At 38.2% G+C, this 8887-nt stretch overlaps 1 pseudogene; it reads left to right on the top strand.

The window, feature by feature from the left end:
* The first annotated feature begins 2656 nt into the window (after positions 1–2656).
* Positions 2657–2747, top strand: LOC124227472 (uncharacterized; annotated as a pseudogene).
* Positions 2748–8887: the final 6140 nt, after the last annotated feature.

Raw genomic sequence — 8887 nt, 5'->3', positions numbered from 1 at the left:
ATTCCCTCTGTTCATTAATTTTGTTCATAATTTCACTGAACTGTTTGTCTGTATTTCCTTGTAACTCATTGAGGATTTATTTGATAGCTATTTTGAATTCTCTGTCATTTATATTATAAATTTCTGTGCCTTCAGGATTGATTTCTAGGTGCTTGTCATTTTCCTTCTGGTATGGAGAAGTAATATATTTCTTCATACTGTTTGATGGCGAGGATTTGTACCTCTGCATAGTGATGGTGTCTGGTTACAGCTTCCATCTGCTTCCACTGAGTGGGGGTCAAGAGCTGTGTATTCTGTGCCCACCATGACCCCAGCTTGCTAGCGCACAGCTGCTATTTTCTAATGTATTTGCAGGTTCTCTGGCCAACCAGCTGAGCTGGAGCATCAGGTGGGAGGGGGCACTTTCTTGCCCCTGTGTGATCCCAGGGGCATTCTTGCTCTTCCCTCACTATCTGCTCTCCTGGTGTGCTGGCTTGATGAAGACACCCCCATAATAGCTTAGACTCCTCTGTGTGGGAATTTCCCATGGACTGTGAGGAAACTTGCAGAGTAAAGGTGTTCCTGTGAAAAGTCTTTTCTCAGAGCCACATATGGTCCTGTGTTCTGGGTCACTGCCATTGGAGGGGAAAGGAGATCCCCTTACCTCCTTCCACTTCCTCTTGTGGATCCAGAACCTCCATCTTCAGATGTATGTCTGCATGGGCCTCTTAGATGTCTTTTATGTTGTGTGAATGTCTTCTGTTGGTTTATGAATGTCCTTTTATTGTATCTTAGAGGAGAGAGTCTAAGGGAAGTATACACTGTGCCATGATGCTGATGTCATTCCCTCTATTTCTTCTTAATTCAGTTTTGGAAGATTGTATACTTCTAAGAATTTATACGTTTCGTCTTGATTATCCAATTTGTTGGCATATAGATTTTGTAGTATTCTCTTATAATCTTTTGTATTTCTGAGATAGCTGTTGTAATTTCTCTTCTTTCATTTCTTATTTATTTGAGCCTTCTTTCTTTTTTTCTTCGTGAGTCCAGCTAAAGGTTTGTCAATTTTGTTTATCTTTTCAAAGAACCAGCTCTTGGTTTCATTGTTTTTTTTCTATATTTTTTAGCCTGTATTTCATTTATTTCTGCTCTGATTATAATTATTTACCTGTTTTTACTGATTTGGGGCTTAGTTTTTTCTTCTTTTTCCAATTCTTTTAGGTGGACTGTTAGATTATTTACTTAAGATTTTCCTTGTTTATTGAGGTGGGCCTATATTGCCATAAACTTCCCTCTTAGAACCACTTTTGCTGTATCCCATACATTTTAGCATGTTGTATTTTGGTTTTCATTTTTCTCCAGCTACTTTTTGATGTTTCCTCTCATTTCTTCATTGACCCAGTCATTGTTCAGTAGCATTTTGTTTATTCTCCACGTATTTCTGGCTTTTCTGATTTTCTTCCTGTAGTTGTTTTCCAATTTCATACCATTGTGCTCAGAAAAGATGCTTGGTATTATTTCAATCTTCTTAAATTTATTGAGCCTTGTTTTGTGGCCTAATATATGTTCTATCCTGGAGAATGTTCCATGTGCATTTTAAAAGAATGTATATTCTGTGGTTTTTGGATGGAATGTTTGGTATATATCTACTAAGTTCATCTGGTCTAATGTGTCATTTAAGGCCAATGTTTCCTGATTGATTTTCTATTTGGATGATCTATCCATTGGTGTAAGTGGAGTGTCAAAGTCCTGTACTATTATCGTGTTGCTATCTCTTTCTCCTTTTATGTCTGTTATTAACTGCTTTATATATTTAGGTGCTCCTATGTTGGGTGTGTAGATATTTACAAGTGTTATAGCCTCTTGTTGGATTGTTCCCTTTATCTTTACGTAATGCCCTTCTTTTTCTCTTGTTACAGTTTTTGTTTTAAAGTCATTTTTTGTGATATAAGTATTGCTACCCCAGTGTTCTTTGCATTGCCATTTGCATGGAGTATCTTTTTCCATCCCTTCACTTTCAGTTTGTGAGCACCTTTAGGTCTGATGTGTGTCTCTTGTTTCCAGCATATATGTGAGTCTTTTTTTTATCCAATCAGTCACCCTATGCCTTTTGGTTGGAGTATTTAGTACATTGACATTTAAAGTAGCTATTGATAAGAATGTACTTATTGCCATTTTGTTACTTTTTTGCTGGGTGTCTTAGTAGTTCTTCTCTGTTCCATTCTTCTTCTCTTGCTCTCTTCCCTTCTGGCTTGATGACTTTCTTTAGTATTATGTTTGGGTTCCTTTATCTTCTTTTTGTTGCCTACTGTCTTTTTGCCTTTACTAGTGATTTTTTTTTAAAATTTTTATTTTTTTTGGATGTACATATTTCGAATTCTGTATACATTACATCATGTTCACCACCTGAACACTAATTATAGTCCATCCCCTCACATGTGACCCTAATCACCCCTTTTGCCCTCCTCCCTACACCCTTCCCCAAAGGTAACCACCAGTCCAATCTCCAATGCTATGTGTTTTTTTTTTTTTGTAGTTTTTATCTTCTACTTATGAGTGAGATCATATGGTATTTGACTTTCTCCCTCTGACTTATTTCACTCAGCATAATACCCTCAAGGTCCATCCATGTTGTCACAAATGGCCGGATTTTGTCATTTCTTATGGCTGAGTAGTAATCGCTTCTCAGCCTTTTGGCTAAGATCAAGTGTAGTACCAGTGATTTTATTGGTAATAATTTTCTTATTCCTATTTGTAGTCTTCTCTTTTCCACTTAAATAAGTCCCTTTAGCATTTGTTTTAAGGCTGGTTTCTTGGTGATAAACTCGTTTAGTTTTTGCTTGTCTGGGAAGCTCTTTATTTCTCCTTCCATTCTGAATGATAACCTTGCTGGGTTGAGTTCTTGGCTGTAGGTTTTTTCCTTTCAGAACTTTGAATATATCATGCCACTCCCTTCTAGCCTGTAAAGTTTCCACTGGGAAGTCAGCTGATAGCCTTATGGGATTTCCTTTGTGTGTAGCTTGTTGCCTTTCTCTTGCAGCTTTTAGGATTCTCTCTTTATCTTTAATTCTTGACATTTTAATTATAATATGTCTTGTTGTGGGCTTCCTTGGGTTTATCATGTTTGGTGCTCTCTATGCATCCTGTACCAGGATATCTGTTTCCTTCCTTAAGTTAGGAAAATATTAAGCTACTATTTCTTCTAGTAGATTCTCTGCCCATTTGTCTCTCTCTTGTCATTCTGGGACACTTATCTAATGTGAATGTTAGTGCACTTGGTGTTGTCCCAGATGTCACTTAGACTGTCCTTGTTCTTTTTAATTCTTTTTTCTCTTATCTGTTCAGTTTGGATAATTCCCTCTAGTCTTTTGTCCAGGTCACTGATCTGTTCTTCTGTATCATCTACTATGCTATTGAGTCCCTCTAGAGAATTTTTCATTTCCAGTATGATATTCTTCATTTCTGATTGGTTCTTTTTTATATTTTCCAAGTTTTTGTTGAAGTTCTCACTGAGTTCATCCATTTTCCTCCTAAGATCAGTGAGCATCCAAATGACTATTAGTTTGTACTCTTCATCAGGTAGATTATTTATCTCTGTTGTGTTTAGTTCTATTACTGGAGTTTTGTCCTGTTCCCTTACTTGGAACGTACTCCTTTTCTTCTCATTTTGCCTCTTTCTCTGTGCTTATATCTATGAATTAGGTAGGTCAGCTATGTCTCCTGATCTTGGAGAGTTGGCCATATGTAAGAGATGCCTTTTGAGGCCCAGCAGTGTGCTTCCCTCTCATCACCAGTTCCAAATGTTCCAGGAGTGTCCTCTGTGTGGGCTACATGTGTCCTTCTGTTGTGGCGGGGTTGCTCTTGCTGCAGGTGCCTAGGGAGGCCAGGCTATCCCCCTGGCTGGGTGGTTGTAATACTCAGCTGTGTGTGGCTGCTATGGTCCCTTCAGAAAATTTATTGGGCAGGGGAGCCCAAGTACAGTTGGCTTCAAGGTCTAATATTACATTCTTGTTGCAGTTTTTCTGTTAGGTGAATAGGCCTCAAGTGTGACTGTTTGCTAGGCTCAGGGACTGAAAATTGCTCTAGGCCTCTTGCCTACAAGGGTGTTGTTAGCTTTCTCAGGATTGCAGCTGAGTAGGGCCAACCCCAGGCTTGGGAGCACCAATTGTTTCAGGCTTTGGAAGGTGGGGCCAATTCCCTATGTGGCTGTTTGAGAAGTACAAATCTGCTGCAGCTGTCATGCCCTACCACCTGCAGGGCCACAGACCCCATCAACACAGTCTTGCCCCATGCACATGTCCGACCCACTGAAGTGCACCCAGGTGTCCCACTGCAGAGGCCCCACACACTCCACAAATGCAGTCCCACCCCTCATGCATGCTCTTCCCTGCAGAGGTGGATCCACTTGCTTCTGGCTGCAGAAGTTCCAGGCACCCTGCTTGCGTGGGCCCACTAGTTGCCCAAGGGCTTGCTATTGGGTGAGGCCAGTCCCTAGGGTGGGCTGCCTGCCCTGGCTGAGTTGGATTAAATCAGTGCTCTATTGGGTGCCTCAGACCCCCCTGAGCTAACAGGCTAGGGGAAGACTCCAACAGCTTCTGCCAGCATTTGTGTCAGCATGCCTGTACTAGGTCACGATAATGGCTGCCGCCAATTTCTCAGTCCCTGGGAAAGTGGTCCCTGCCTGGGCAGGTCTTACCTCTCACTAAGATGCACCCAGAGCTTATCAAGTGAGTCTCTTCACCAAAGGACTGTGCACCTCTCTTTCTGGTGGTTTTAGGTTGCTTTCTGAAATGGGTGAATTTGTGCATGGGCCATTTTTGATCAGGCTTTTTTTCCCCTTATATCTGATATCTTTTCTGATGGTATTCTCTGTTGTTAATAGCCAACAAAGCCAGATGTTATGACACTCATCTCAGTTGTGCTGAGTCCAAATACTGCTTATTGTTGTAATGCTCCCTTGCTCAGATCCCCTACTGCTCCACGGAAGGCTTTGTACCTCAGGATTGCTCCCAGCTGGCCATGAAGTGCCAGGGCAAAAGGTGGATTTTTCTTTCCAGAGAGGAATTTCTTTCTCTTCCACCTCAGTCAGCACTGTCCCTTGTTGTGGAGGTTCTTTTTATCCAGTTTTCCATTCTATCTCAGGGGTAATTGTTCCAAGAGTAGCTATAAATTTGTTGTGTATGTGGGAGCAGGTGAGTTCAGAGTCTACCTGTGCTGCCATCTTGACACCGTCTCCTAATTGGGCTATTTAGATTATTGTATTTAATGTGATTAGTGTTACAGTGGTATTTAAATCTACTATCTTGCTATTGTCTATTTGTTCCATCTATTATCTGTCCTCTTTTCCCTCTTTTTCTGCCTTTTTTATGAATTCATTTTATCTCCTTGTTAGCTTATTAACTATAACCCTTCCTGTGGTTTCTTTAGGATTTATTTTGCACATATTTATTTTAGCACAGTTAAGCTTCCTGTGAAATTACACCTCTTCACCTGTAGAATAAGAACCTCACAAGGTTTTCCCTCCTTGACATTTTTGCTATTGTTGCCCTGCATTTTACTTTTACTGCGTTATAATTTCCAAAATACATTACTTTAAAAAATACTCAGCTATCTTTTGAGATTTAATTAATAAGAAAAAAATCTTATAAATTTCCCTCTTTCAGTGCTTTTCATGCCTGTGTGTGCAATCATATTTACATTTGGAAGAATTTTTTCTTGTACCATAAGAGTTCCTTTAAGATTTGTTTTACTGCAGGTCTACTGTTGAAGAATTCATTCAGCTATTGTATGTGTGAAAAAGTGAAAAAGTATTTTACCTTTATTTGTGAAAGATATTTTTGTTGGGTATATAATTTTAGGTTGACAGACTTTTTTCTTCTTTACTTTAAAGATGTTGCTCTAATATCTTATTAGTTGTGTTATTTCCAACAAGAAATCTGCTGTCATCTTTATCTCTCTTCATAGGTAATGTGAGTTTTTACTTTGGTTGCTTTTAAGGTTTTCTCTTTATCATTGTTTTTGAGCAATTTGAGTAAGGTATGTGTTGGTGTAGTATTCTTCATATTTCTTGTGCTTGGGGTTCATTGAATTTCTTGGATCTGTGTATGTATAGTTTTTACCAAATTTAGGAAAATGGCTATTTTTTCAAATATTTTTCTGCATCGCTCATCTTTTGGGGATCCTCCTATTACAAGTATATTAGGCTTCTTGAAGTTATGCCATAGCTTATTCATACTTGTTTTACTTTTTTGATTATGTTTTCTCTACATGTTTCATTTTGGACCACTTTACTGCTATGTTTTCAAGTCTGCTAGTCTTTTCTTCTACAATACCCATTCTGCTATTAATCCCATCCAGTGTATTCTTCATCTTACAAATTATAGTTTTCAACTCTACAAATGTGATTTGGGACTTTTTCATATCTTCTGTGTTTCTACTTAACTTCTTGCAAGTGTTGAATACCATGTTAATGATGTCCTTGACTGCTAATTCTAACATATGTTTCCATTGTGGTTCAGTTTTAAGGTTCATTTTTCTCCTCAATATGGACCATATTTTCTTACCTCATTAAATGCCTGGTAATTTTGGGTGGGATGCCAAAAATTGTAAATTATATCTTTTTGGGATTTGGATGCATTCGTTCTTTCCTAAATATTCTTGAGCTTTTTCCTAGAATGCAATTATTTGGAATCTATTTGCTCATTTTGTCTCTTGCTTTTAGGATTTTTTTGATGCTTTTGGAGCGGCGCTCGTCTGGGGCTAGTTATTCCCCACTACTGAGTCTAGCTCCTTCTGTGTATTCTACACAATGCTCCATGAATTATGTAGTTTTTCTCACCTAGCTATTAGAAACAAACACTATTATTTTCCTGTGTTAACATCAAGCATTGTTATCTCCAATTATTTTGCATGTTTCTGCCCTTGGTCTTAATTTTTTTACATATGTGTGATAATCAGTACAGCTGAATACATAAGGGGAACACTCTGAAGATCTCTGGAATTCTCTCTCTGTGCAGTGCACTTCTTTCTAAAACTCTGTTCTGAGAACTCCAGCTGCCTTGGTGTTCTTGGACTTTCAGCTCCATCTCTTCAATTGAACGAGTCCACTTTGCTCCACTTGGGTTCCTTCTCCTGGGACCATGACCTGGAAATTCTAAGGCAGTGAGCCAGGGCAATTCTAGGATTCATCTCATTTGTTTTACATCTCTAAGGAACTACCATCTTTGTTGCCTATAAATAATTTCTTCATATATTTTGTCCATTTTTGGGTGGCTTCATGTGTGAGGATATATCTGGTCCCTATTTTTCCTTCTTGTCTAGAAGCTTACTCTCTTTCATTTAACAATCCTATTTGACATCTTTCTGTAATTGCTTTCTTTATACTCCTCCTACCTATACCTACACATCCTTCTATAACCAATGCTCTGTAATCCAACCCACAGCCTAATGTGTTCATCTAATAAGGCCTTACCATGTATCTGTCTGAGATATATATATAGTGACTTAGTTGGAATGAGGAAATTATGTTTTTATAGATATAGTCACATCCTCTGTCTACAAGTAGCTTAATCTACAGTTGTAAAGACAAGATACACCACTGAGAAGCAACTTTGGAATAGAGAGAAATCTAGTGATTATAACCGTTGCACAAAAATACGTTTAGAGCATGAAGTGTACAAATAATTTTCTGTAGGTTTATTTTTCTCTTGCATATAGTCCAATCCCTCAAATCAGGGAAAATCATTCTCCTGGACAATCTGGTACTCCTCTTTCAGAATGAAAAATCAAGTCATAAAATATCTTTTAATAACAACAATAAGCAACATTTTCTATGGCCTCAGAAGTAGCTGTGCACTGCCCCCTCTCCATAGGTTTTTGAGACTCTTCAAGGTCACTTATAGCCAATGCTAAGATCTATCACTTTCCATTAAGAGTCTTCTCTACACTTGGTTTACTGCTACTTTTGATTTGACCAGTGCTACTGAAATGTTAATAATCACCACAAACACTATTTCTGGCTTTTTTTTTAATGTGTAAGCTGGTGTCTTAAGGATTATATATACGTGGTTTTATTTACTCCTCAGAAGCCTCATTTTAAATAAAGTTGAGAAAACAGACTCAGAGAAAACAAATGACTTGCCTAGGGTCACACACAGTTGGTAAGTATTCAAACTTATGCTTATTTGATTCCAGAGTGTGAGCATAGAGCAGCTGTAGGGTACTATCCTTAGTTGCTATAAGAAATGATAACAACAATTAACACTTATGTGGTTGTTACTATATGTCAGAGTTAATCTTAAATACACCACAGATGTCAAATCATTTAATTTTTACAACTACTTTATGAATATGAGATATGTTCTATTATTATCCTTATTTTGCAGATGCTGAAATGGAGGAATGGATTAATTATACACCTAGGAAGTGGCAGAGTTTGGGTCTGAACCCCACACTCTGTCATAGGAGTTCTTGATCTTAACTTCTAATCTGTGCTGACCAGGTCACGTGCTACCACATGATGTGCTGGTGTCCATTTTAGCTTTCATTTGTCTTCTCTGGTTTCTGTGTGATTACCCTGCAACAAGTAACTGGCCAAGGAAAGGAAGTTTTCATATTTTTCTGTTCTTTTAATTTTATTTTGTGTTCTATTGACTTATTTGGGAAATGGCAGATAGCTATAAAATCATCTCAGTTAAGGTCATCTCTGACTCACTTTAGCTTTATGTTGTCAGAGAAATCAGGCTATTCTTTCCCATGTGTGCTGTTAACTGTTTTATTTGCCCTCAGTTCTTGCTAAGAGATACTGGGACATGTTTTCCAATTGAAGTACACACACACCACATACACACATTACAAGTCCCACCAACAGCCCACAATGAGGTGTATTAATAATGAGTACAAATTATAT

This window comes from Equus quagga, chromosome 15 (genome assembly GCF_021613505.1).
Source record: "Equus quagga isolate Etosha38 chromosome 15, UCLA_HA_Equagga_1.0, whole genome shotgun sequence".
Taxonomy (NCBI): domain Eukaryota; kingdom Metazoa; phylum Chordata; class Mammalia; order Perissodactyla; family Equidae; genus Equus; species Equus quagga.
This window is presented reverse-complemented; position numbering and strand designations above follow the sequence as displayed.